Raw genomic sequence first — 12,346 nt, forward strand, 5'->3', positions numbered from 1 at the left:
ATGTGTATGTGTGGCATGTACTGTCTGTCCCCCATACTTGGAATCAGGGGTGTGCTGGAGCCAGCTTGAACTAGCTCAAGAGATCAGATTTTTAAATTTTTAGTGTATTTACATCTCAGAAATCCACAAATGCTGTAAATTGGGACTTGATTTATTGTTTTATTGATTATCTAGACTAAAGAAAGTGGTAGAGAAAATGTTCATAATGCAGATTAAATTTAAAAGTGGGTCCTTTCCCCCAAGAAAGTTAGTTGTTAAATATTTGCTAGCATACCTCTGCCTGAAATGTTCTTCCTCTTCACCTCCAATTCTTAGAATTCCTGCTTTTTTTGAAGATTCATTTTAAGAGCCACCTCCTCCAGAAGGTCTTCTCTGGTCCCCATAGCTGTTAGTACCATCTCCTCTAAAGCAAGATACATGATTATTTTTTATATTAGTAACCAATGATTAAATTAGGATTGAGGTATTTCCTTTCTATTTCCTCATTCAGGGACCAGCCCTTGCAGGTCATTTAGCCAGTATCTGAAGGACAAGGCTGATAGATGAGATTGCCCAAATTCCCTGGGTATATGCTCTTTGACATTGAGTAGGACCCTACCCAATTAGAAGACCTTACAAACAGAATCCAATCTAGGTGAATTCTTGTCCTTAGAAAGTAAGTTTATGCCCTTGTAGACCCTCCCCATTAGAGTTTAGGGGAATCCAGCTTATGAAGGAGAAAAATAACCAGAGTGGTATGGGTAGAGATGGATTCCTTTGTCCAGATTGCTGGAGGTGGCTGAGTTTCATGATTAAGTCATGTTCTTAGCAGGAGGAGCTGAAGACTTTTAGCCCACCTTCTAATTATAATATTTCTCATTATAATACCAATTGGGATTTATTCACGTGTTAGGGGTATCTCCATTTCCAAAGGTATTTAAACATTCAGGTATTTCCTGAATGCTTTAGTCTTTTTGTTTTGTCTTTTGTTGGAGGGAGACCACTGACCATCAATTTATTGATTATTTGCTAGCCTAATTAATAAATTGATTTTAATTACCCAAACTCTGTTTCTCTGGCTTTTCATTCATCACAGATATTAACTTCCATTTTCTCTGTTTTATCTTGTATATACTGAGATAAATATGTATCTATACATATATATCATACATATAAGTATATATCTTAGTATATATGTATGTGAGTATGTATGAACATGTATGTATGACAGAGAGAGAAAGTCTTCTTTTAGAAAGGCAGGTACTGTTTTTGCTTTTAATTTGTATCCCCTCTTTGTGTGACAAGGATGAAGATCTGTCAAAGGAGACTAAGAGCAGTCAGGACCCTGGGATAAGAACACAGAGAGGAGACAGTGTCCAGTAGGGGAGAATGTGATCAACATTGTCAAATGCTGCAGAGAGATCAAGAAGGATGAGAACTGAGAAAAGACCATTACCTGAGGATGGGAGGAAGGGTGCTTGAGAAGAGACAATTAGGTTTAGAACAGCCCCATGGTAAGTGGAATAACGAATGAATCCAGAGGAATGGAATGTTTGCCTTATTGCTGGGAGGACCCAGTTGAGATTGGATAGCTTTAAGTTGTAATGGACCCAGTCAGCAGCCCCATGGCTTTTTCTGTCTCTGTTCAGTATTAAGTGAATAGAAAGGAAGGAGGTAGGTGATGAGAGTTGGGGTTTGATCAAGGTATGTGCAGTGATAGATAGTACATGAGGGCAAGAGATTTAAGAACAGGGGATTATGTAAATTCAACTGGTTTACAAATTGGTCAAGATTAGGAAAGATGGAGTGTTGTCAGTCAAGGAATGATGATCTGGGAAAATACTAAGAAGTTGAGAAATTGGTGATCCAGGTGAAAATGAAAGATAGATATGGGTCATAAGGGGCAGGGAAAGATGGAATGATAAAAGATTACAATCAGATAAAGGAATTTTGTCATTCATGAACACAGAAGTGGAGTATTTGGAAGTGATGGCAAGGTTAAAGGTGTGATGATTGTTGTATATAGCTGAGGTAGAGTAGAGGGGTAATTCATAGGAATTGAGTAGACTGAGGTATTGGCAAGTCAGAAAATTTAAGGTAACATCAATATGTATGTTGAAGGTCCCTAGAATAAAAGTCAGGAAGTGGGTTTGGAAAAACTCTGAGCCAGGCACTATACGTTTGTATTGAGAAAGAAGGGAGAGTAACTTGAGGCTAGGTCAGTAAGTGCTATACCAGAATCTGGATTGAGTAATAAGTTTGGATAACATTAACCTCAATGCAGAAGAAGAATGCTGAGCTATGATGGAAGAAACAGACTCTAGAAACTGCAAGTTGGAGAAGGAGTATTAGAGTTCTTCCACCACAACCAGTGGGTAGGAGGGTGGATATTATGAGAGAAAGTATAATCAGTGATAAAAAGCATGACAAGGGATTCAGTGTCCCCTGGAAGGGGTGAGATCTTAGAGAGTCACAAAAGATGAAAGGAGAGAGAAAGGAAAAGATTTAAGATGGAAGAAAATTTGTTAATTATACAACTGATGTTCCAGAGGTCGCAATGGAAGGGGTAGGTAGATCTTTATCAAGACATTGGAGGAATAGGGTTTAGAAACCAGGGGTGGGGAATCTGTGACCTCAAGGCCATATGTGGCCCTCTAGGTCCTCAAGTGTGGTCCTTTGACTGAAACCAAACTTTAATTTGTCCTGTGAAGTTTGGATTCAGTCAAAGGGTTGCACTTGAGGACCTAAAGGGCCACATGTGGCCTCAAGGCTGAAGGTTCCTCACCTCTGGTAGATGGATGGAAATAAGAGACTGAGCAGTTGAGGTTAGAGAAGCTAAATTTCATTTTTGGAGGGGGGTGTTTCAGCATCACTGTGATAGAATAAAACAGAGTGGGAATATACTGACCATTGAGAATTAAGTCCAAATGGTTCAAATTGACTCTCAAGGCCAGACCTCATAGGAGGTAGTGGTCTGTTGCCTCGTAAGGAAGAGAAATAGCATGGGGAATTTGGGATTTGAGACAGGAAGCAGGAGGTGGCAGTGGGAAGTGGATTCCACAGTACAGCTGGAGGTGACCTGGGGATTCCTCAAGGCAGGCTCATGATTTTAGAATGTGTGAAAGGCAGTCATTTGTAATAAGTGCAGAAAGGTAGTTTAGGGTTAGAGATGAAGGTTTGGGTTTTTTTTTGTTTTTGCTTTTTGGAGGGCAGTTGGGGTTAAGTGACTTGCCCAAGGTCACATGGCTAGTTTTTGTGTTAAGTGTCTGAGGCCAGATTTAAACTCATGTCCTCTAGCTCCAGGGCCAGTGCTCTATTCACTGTGCCACCTAGCCACCCCGAGATGAAGCGTTTTAAGATAGTATTTTATTCTAGAGGCAATAGGAAGTCACTGAAAAGTTTTTAGGAGGTGAGTGATTTAGTCAGAAGTGCTTTAGGAAGATTATTTTAGCAATTGCTAGGAAGAGGAGATTTCTTCCTAGTTAGGAGAAATACTATAATCAGGGAATTCAATTTGGAAGTTGTTGTAATATAGTCCTGAGGAGTCAAGGAGAGAAGTGAGAGGGGACGTGAATGGTTAGTAACGTCGTGGAGAGAAGGGGACAGATGTGGGAGATGTGGAGGTGATGTCACTGAGACTTGGAGACTGATTGGATATGGGGGATGAGTGAAAGTGAAGCGTCACAGATGCCTCCATGATTGTGAATCTGGGTGTCCAGAAGGATAATGACTGATGGCCATATAGATAGGGGAGTCAGAGGCTTGAGATCTTAGAGGTCATTTCTTCCAATAGCCTCATTTTATGTGAGGAAACTGAGTTTCAGAGAAACTTCAGGACTTGGCCAAGGTCGTACAACAAATAAGTGACAGAGCTGGAATTTGAACTCAGGTCTTTTGACTCCAAGTTCAGGACTGTTCCACATTGCCTCCCCTAGAGAGGGAACGGAACCCCCTGGAGCTGATGAGACTACCAAGAGAGAGTGGGTAGGAGCTGGATTATAATGAAACACCAGGTAATTAATTGGAGGAGGGGGTGAGCACTAAGGACTTGAGGAATCTGAGAAGGCAGCATGGAGAAAGAGTGATCTGAGCTCCGTTAAAGTAGAGAAAGATTCTGAGAGACTGTGATGAGGAGGAAGGGCATTCCAGGAGTGGGGGCTGGACCACAGCATCAGGACATACATAGACAGAGAACAGGAAGGGACCAGAGAAGTCATCTAGTCCAAACCTGTCATTTGTCTAATGACGATCCTGAGGTCTAGAGACATTTAAGGCACTTGCCTCAGGTCACACAGGGAGAAAGTGGCAGTCAGAACTCATGTTCTGATTCCAAATCTATTGCTCTTTCCTTCAGTGTTGGCTCCTTCATTCCCCTCTGGGATCTGCTCTGGATGACCCAGCAGGTTTCTCAGCCTCGAAGGTTATTGTGCCCCTTCCTCTGATTGGCCACTTTTTTGGAGTCTCCATTTTAAAGAAAGTACCCAAGCCAGCTATGTTCATTCCTTCATTCTTTGGAGTCCTTATTCTCCCAATTTATTTTTCCATCAAATTTGAGCAAAAGGGTCTCCTTCCTATCTCCCTTCTCCCATTTCAGCTTCCTTTTATGTGAGGTCTTCCGCAATTAGAATGTAAGCTCTTTGAGGGCAGGGATTGGTTTTCCTTCTGCTTGTATTTGTATTCCAAATGCTTAGCTCACTGCTTGGCACATAGCAAATGCTTAATCAATGTTTGCTGACTTAACTTTTTCCTCAACACTAAGCCTTGTGTGATTATGCAGATGAGGGAGATGGTATGTTGAATTCAAGGAAAGTTTGGACTGAATACAAAATGTAAGAAATGGCACAATAAGGTTAGAAGGATGGTTTGGAGCCACATTATTCGGGGCTGTGTTCTTTTCCAAATCTGCTATTCTTTGCATATAAACAGTGGGGATATTTGCACTGCCTATCTCACAGGGATTGTGAGGCTCAAATTAAATTAGATGATGGGTATCGAAATTAGAAAATCAGAAGATGGTCTTCTGAATGTGAGGGGTTATTAGCAGTAGTACTGGCACACTTTTAGAACACAAGCCAGTACTGAGGCAAGGATGATCGGTGGAACCTGAAGGAGGTACCTTGTGTGGGCAGCCATGGTCCAAATTGGCCAGCAGAGGGCACCAGAACTCACCACTCAGACCTCAAGCTTGGTTTGCTTTGGGTGTGGCTGGGTTAAAAAGTGGTTTTTCATTCATTCATGCAATCTCTTGTTAACTGCCTTTTGGGTTGCTGCTAGGCAAAGCTCTTTGTAAACCTCTGTTATAGAAACAGAAGCTCTTATTAGAGTCTAGTGGGGAGATGAGACACATACCAGTATGCTACTAATTCAAACATTGTTATGTTCAGAGGAGCTTAACAACATGGCAGAGAGATCCAGGAAGGAGCACATCTAGTGGGCTGTAGTGGGATGGGAAAGAGGATAAAGGAAGACTTCCTGGAGGGAAGTAGTACCTGAACTAGGACTTAAAAGTTAGTTATTTTAATAGCCTGAGATAAGTTTGGGACAATTAGGTGGTACCATATTGCATAGAGCGCTGGACCTAGAGTCAGGAAGACCTGAGTTCAAATTTGTCTTTACGCACTTACTAGCTATATGATCTTGGCAGAGTCATTTAACCTCCGCCTCAGTTTTCTCATGTGAAAAATGGGTCTAATAGCATTTACCTCACAGGGTTATTGTGAGGATTGAATGAGATAATATGCCTAGCACATAGTAGGTGATTATGTGTGTGTGTATAAATATAAATGTTAGCTATTATTAAGAAGAGGTAATATAGGGGCGGCCAGGTAGCACAGTGAGTAAGAGCACCGGCTCCAGTGTTGAGAAGACCTGGAGATCGAATCCCGGGCTCAGACACTTAGCACCCACCCAGAAACACCTGGCCGTGTAACCTTGAGCAAGTTACTTAACCCCAATTGCTTTAAAAAAAAAAAAAAGAAGAGGTAATATAGCCCGCACAGAAGAGGGAGGAAAGACTAGGCAAGACTGGGAAACAATGAATATCCTAGTTTGCTGAGAACCTAGAGTATGTGGAAAATAAGGCTGGAAAGGTAAGTTGGAATCATATTATGGGCATAAATGTCAGACTGAGCAGTTGGGACTTTGTTCTGTTGGCAGTAGGGAGTTACTGAAGGTACTTGAGCAGGGGAAGGGTATAATTCCAGCTAAGCTTTAGGAAGATGACCTTAGCAGTATGTGCAGGTTAGAATGGAGAGGGGAGAAAACTGATGGAAGCAAGAGCATTCAGGAGACTTTACAATACAGGTGATGAGAGCCTGAATTAGATGGTTTTTATGAGAGAATGGAAGAGTGAAGAGTCTCAGGAGAAAAACAACATCCATTTGGTGAATGATTGGATTTCAGGGAGAGGGAGGTTGTGTAGTGGTAGAAGGGGAGACAATGGTGACCATAGGGAGTTCCCAAGCCACTCTTGGGAGAACCTTTGGTCAAAGCAGCCCCAGCATGGAGAACAGAAGTCCTCATTCAGAATCGGTGCCCAGAAGCACATGCAGCCTTCCAGCCCCGATGCTCAGGGAATCCTCTGGGGCCTAAACAATGTGAGCATTGATACAATCCCACTGCTTTCTCTCTCCCTCCCCTTGCCTTGCCTGCCATTACTTTCCACTCATTTCCCCCACTCTCCCCCCACCCCCCACCTCTGGCCAAAAACACATACACACACACATACCCCAGCACAATCCCTGCCTTTACCTAGGGTAAAAGAAACAGCACAGTTATACAATTCAGGAATGCTTATATAACTTGGATATATAATGGGCCTCCTTCACTTAACTGACATCCTCATCAAAGACCTTATTATGAAGGGGAGGTGACTCTAGGTCAGTCTGCCTTGAGTTTTCCAACTATAAAATGGATTTTCTCTATAAACCCTTCCTCTTGAGGAAGGTGGAGGGGGACCCTGGACTCTCAAAGGCCATGTCAACAGAGGCCAATCTCAGGTGGGTCCTACTGAGCTGGAGGAGCTTTGAGTAGAGGCCAGTGAGTTTTGGAGAGTCTCGTCACCAGGGGAATATTTTTGGCCATCGTGGAGACTTATGTGGTAAGGGCTGCCTTGGTGTGCCTGGTGAGAGGAAGAACCAAGGGAACGAAACCGTTGGCTCTTTTACAGTGTACTGTCATAGAAAGAGGATCAGATTTAGAGGGAGAGGGTCTGGGTTCAAGTTCCAGCTCTGCCTTTTATAGGTTGTCTGATCTCAAGCTAGCCAGTTAATGACTGACTGAGCTTTAGTTTCCTTCCTTGTGAAACTGGAATAATGATACAAGCACTGCCTACTGTACTGGGCCATTGTGAAGAAAGTGCTTTGTAAACCTTCACATGCTATAGAAATATGATTGGGATTATTTTGGAGTGTTTAATAAGCACATTATTATTATGTAACAACCTCCAGGACTGCCCACGTGGCTCAGGCAAATATTAGTACAAGTAGTAAGTCATTGAGTGATCTATCTAGAGGCAGAAAGGGCCTTGGTGGCCATCTGGCCTAACCCTTCATTTTACAGATGAGGAAATGGAGACCCTATCAATTAATCAACATATTTTGAGAGGAGGGGTTCTTAACCTGAGTATTTGTGGATAGATTTCATGGACTTCAGGAACTTAGATGGGAAAAAATTCATCTTTATTTTCATTAACCTCTTACTGAAATTTAGCATTTCCTTCAATTATTATTAACATTATTCTGAGAAGGGTTTCATTGACTTCCCTAGACTGCTAAAGGGGTTCTGTATCTAAAAACCCCACCAGTTAAGAGCCCTAGACTTTGAGGGTAAGTGATTTGTCCAAGGTCATATAGGCATTAAGTGATAAAGCTGGATTTGAATTCTGGTCCTGTGACTCTAAATTCAGCACCCCATATTTAGAATTTTCCCCAACATACTACACTGTCTCATTATTGGATGTATATTTTCAAGTGGGAAAGATGAACAGTTCACAGGCTTAGGGTCAGATGACAGAATCATAGCACGAGGAAAGACCTTAGGCATCAAAGGCTCATAGATAGGAAGGCACCTGAGTTATCATCTAGTCTAATCCCATCATTTTATAGATAAAGAGACTGAGGCTCAGAGAGGCAGACTCACCCAGTGTTACACAGAGTCAGGATTTGAACCCAGTTTTTCTGCTTCCAAATTCTGTCCTTTTTCCACTATGCCAGGTATATCAAACACTCTGCCTGTCACAGTGAGGTTCAGCAGTCGCTGTGGTTGGAACCAGATAAAAACGTAATTGGGAAATACTTAACAAAATAAATAAAAATTCAATAGAACATAGATAATGTTGATGTGTGGTTTTCTAAGTCAAGATGTGGTCCATAGGGAACTTTATGCCCCTGATTCTATTTGAGCTTGACACCAGATACTACACCATAAGACCTCTTTGGCAATGGAAGTGTTGGACACCTGAAGAGAGGTGGAGAGCCGTGGAGTACAGAAGCAGTTTGCAGCATAGTTCCATTGGTAACCCAGAAGGCAGAAGAAGCATAAAGGTTATAGAGAAAATGAATGAGCTGAGAAGGACCTGACCTAGCTGTGTGGCAAAAGCAAGAGACAGAAAACAAATGGACTCCACAGCTGGTGCTACACTAGTGTCCACGGAATGGGAAAAAGCTTAGAGGAAGGGATCCTCTGTGGGTGGCTTTCACTTTATGGAGGAGGAAACCAAGACTGAGAGAATGGAAATGACTGGCCTAAGGCCACACAGTTTCTAAGTGGCAGAGCTGGGATTCCAACTCCACCTCTGGGACTCTTCCCATTACCTCTCACCCTCTCCATTGTGAGATTAGATGTAGCCTCAGGGTAGCCGTTGGATGAGGGAGAGAACTACCAAGAAATGGGGGAAGGGAGTTTAAGGATCCTGGCCCGCAATTTGAGGGCACCGATGATTTTGGTTGACAACAATCCCATGAAGGTTGGAGGATAAATATTAGTACTCTCCTATATAGCACCCAGGGCCAGCTAGGTGGCACAATGGATAGAGTGCCAGGTCTGGAGTCAGGACGACTCATCTTCCTGAGTTCAAATCTGGCCTCAGATGCTTACCAGCTGTGTGACCCTGGGCAAATCACTTCACCCTCTTTGTCTCAGTTTCCTCATCTGTAAAATGAGCTGGAGAAGGAAATGGCAAACCATTCCAGTATCTTTGCCAAGAAAACCCCAAATGGGGTCACAAAGTGTTAGACATGACTGAAATAACTGAACAACAATAAAGTACCCACGTGCAAGGGTTTTCTTTAAAAAAAAAAAACACACAACAAAAGGGGCAGGTAGGTGGCACAGTGAATGGAGCACCAGCCCTGGAGTCAGGAGGACCTGAGTTCAAATCCAGCCTCAGACACTTGACACACTTACTAGCCATGTGACCTTGGGCAAGTCACTTAACCCCAATTGCCCTCCAGAAAGCAAAAAAAAAGCAACCTCCCCCCAAAACAACAAAACTGCCTCGTATGCAGTTTATATGCATCATAGGGGGAATACTGGCCTGTGATTTCACTGTAACTTCCCGATGAGGACCCTCCCTCTGTCAATGCAGGGAGAGGCACTCTCTTAGATTCTTAGAAAGTTGTCTATGGCAGTGAGAAGCCAAACGATTTTTCCAGGGTGCATAGTCAGCACGTGTTAGAAGCAGAACTTGAACCCAGGTGTTCCTGGCTTGGATGCCAGCTCACTAAACATTAGGGCATGTTGCCTCTCTGTATGCAATATGAATATACTCATTGATGTTTTCTCTCTCTCCATCAGAATGTAAGTTCCCTAAGGGCAGGCAGAGACTATTGGGAGGGGACAGAGACTATGATACTGGCCATTTCCCTAACTTTGAATGCCCCTTCTATCAACCAATCCATGTCTTCCTCTAGCTTCTGTGTCACCCTTCTCAGGAAACCCTTCCTGATTAGCACTTACCACACCCTGCCCTGCATTCCTCCCTCTGCCCCCAGTGATGTTAGATAGCACTCTGCTAGGTGGGTCATATTTATAACCTTAGAGCTTAGCACAGGTCCTGGCACATAGTAAGCAATCAAGAAATGCTTGTTGCATGAAGGATTGATTGACTGATGCTTTAAAGCTTCCAGGATCAGGGATTTGTTTCATCAGCATGGTTTATTCCACAGGCACAGCCCCGAGACCTCTAAGCCTTAGAAGATGGTTTCAGCAACTGCTCTGCCCCCAAATATTCGCTTTCCTCACTCTGGTGATGAGCCTGTCTGCGTTTATTGAGGTTGGTGCTCCAACAGTGGAAATGTGGTCAGTCTCCGGGTTTGCACTCAGAACTTGCCACCACCTTGGTTGGCTCTCCCAAAGCTTGGTCTCTGATGGCCTAGTCTTTGAGCCCCGCAGAGCTCCACATCATGACCTTGACGAAATGACCATGAGGAGGGATTTGGTGGAGATGCATTAGTATTATTATTATTATCCCACTTTACAGAGGAGAAAACTAAGGTTCCAAGAGATCAGGTGATTGACCTAAGGCCACACAATTAGTCTCACAGGTGAGTCATAGTATGACAACATCATAGATGTAGAACAGGGGTTCCTAACCTTTTTGGTGTCCCTAGACCCCTTGGGCAGCCTGGTGATGCCCAGGGACCCCTTTTCAGAATCACAGTCTTAAATAAAAGACATAGGATTACAAAGAAGCCACTGACATCCTCCTCCTCATCACAACTACTTTTTTTTCTTTTTTTCTTTTTGGAGGGGGAAGACAGGGCAATTGGGGTTAAGTGACTTGCCTAAGGTCACATGGCTAGTAAGTGTGAAGTGTCTGAGGCTGGATTTGAACTTAGTCCTCCTGACTCCAGGGCCGGTGCTCTATTCACTGCACCATCTTGCTACCCCTATCATAACTACTATTAAAAAATAGGGCTCTAAGATTTGCAGAGCACTTTACAAATATCTCATTTTATCCTCACAACTGTGCTACGAGATAGGTGCTATCATTATCCTCATTTTACATATGAAGAAACTGAAACACACAGAGCTTAAGTGACTTGCCCAGGGTCACACAGCTAGTAAGAGTCTAAGGTCTGGAAATGGACTTAGATCTTCCTGATTCCAGGTCCAGTGTTCTATCCACTGTGCTGCCTAGCTGTTGCCTAAAAGATATGTAAATTCAGTTATCAGAACATTTTTATTTTTTTGCTTTTTGGAGGGCAATTGGGGTTAAGTGACTTGCCCAAGGTCACATGGCTAGTTTTTGTGTTAAGTGTCTAAAGTCAGATTTGAATTCAGGTCCTCCTGACTCTGGGACCGGTGCTCTACTCACTGCGCCACCTAGCTGCCCCTCTCATAACATTTTTAAAATGAATTAATTTATTTTTAGTTTTCAACATTCACTTCCATAAGATTTTGAGTTTTAAATTTTCTCCTCCTCCCTCCCCTTCACCTTGCTCAAGATGGCCTGCAATCTGATATAGGCTCTAAATATACATTCATATTAAACATATTTTCATAAGTTATATCATAATATTTTTAAAAACCAATACATACATCTCAAGCGCCCCTGATCCAGAGTCTGAGAGGCCCTTAAAGGCCATCTGGTCCAAGCCCCTCATTTTATATATGAGGAAACTAAAGCCCAGGGTGATTTAGTAATTTGTTCAAGGTCACATAGGTAGGAAGCATCGGAATTGGCTTATGAGCTCAAGGCCTCTGATTCTAAGGCTAGTTTCCTCCCATCCCTCACAAATATTCTGTGTTCTAGGGTCCCATCTAGTTCTGAAATTTCTGGATTCTAGGGGCCCCTCTGGTTTTAAAATGCTACCATGACTTTGAGTTCTATGCTGAAGCCTTACTTTCTCAATGCATTCTTTGCAAGGTCTTGGGAAGAGGCCATATCTGAGGCTGGAGCTCTGAATCCCAAGGCCCTGGTGCCCTGAAAGACCAATCATAGCTTTTGTCCTCCAGCAGCTCTGATTTCCAGTACCAAAGGCAAATTGGTCCTTGGAACTAGGGCCTCCAGCCAACGTGACATTTTTCCCTCCTGAGTCAGAGAAAGCCCCAGAACAGGAAACCACAGCAGACTGGCCGAGGTTCTGAAATGTAGAGACCGCCCTGAAATTAGAGCCTGACTCTCCACGTATCCCTTTGCCAACTTCTTCAGCACAGCTGTATTCCATCAGCAGCCCTGTAAGGATGGGGGTTGTTGCATCAGCAATCAGAAAGCCCTTGCCTGTGCTGGCCAGCCAATGAGGAACTTACGAGTGTACAAGATGCAGGCTCTGGCTTCTCCTCTGCCCAGCCCCCTCCACTCCACTGGCTCATGTGGCTGAGGGTTTCCCTGGGGGTGCATGGCCTGAGATGCTTGGAGTTGGGA

General features: G+C 43.3%; 1 long non-coding RNA gene across 1 annotated transcript in view; it reads right to left on the reverse strand.

The window, feature by feature from the left end:
* LOC138148277 (uncharacterized) overlaps positions 1-12,346 on the reverse strand; it is a 22,453-nt gene continuing 10,107 nt past the window's right edge. Inside the window, exon 3 of the long non-coding RNA XR_011165001.1 lies at positions 1-403. This is a non-coding gene — a long non-coding RNA (uncharacterized lncRNA). The remainder of the gene's footprint in view (positions 404-12,346) is intronic.

This window comes from Petaurus breviceps, unplaced genomic scaffold (genome assembly GCF_028583685.1).
Source record: "Petaurus breviceps papuanus isolate PSGF00001 unplaced genomic scaffold, PetGlider_PUasm1.0 90823, whole genome shotgun sequence".
Classification (NCBI taxonomy): Eukaryota; Metazoa; Chordata; class Mammalia; order Diprotodontia; family Petauridae; genus Petaurus; species Petaurus breviceps.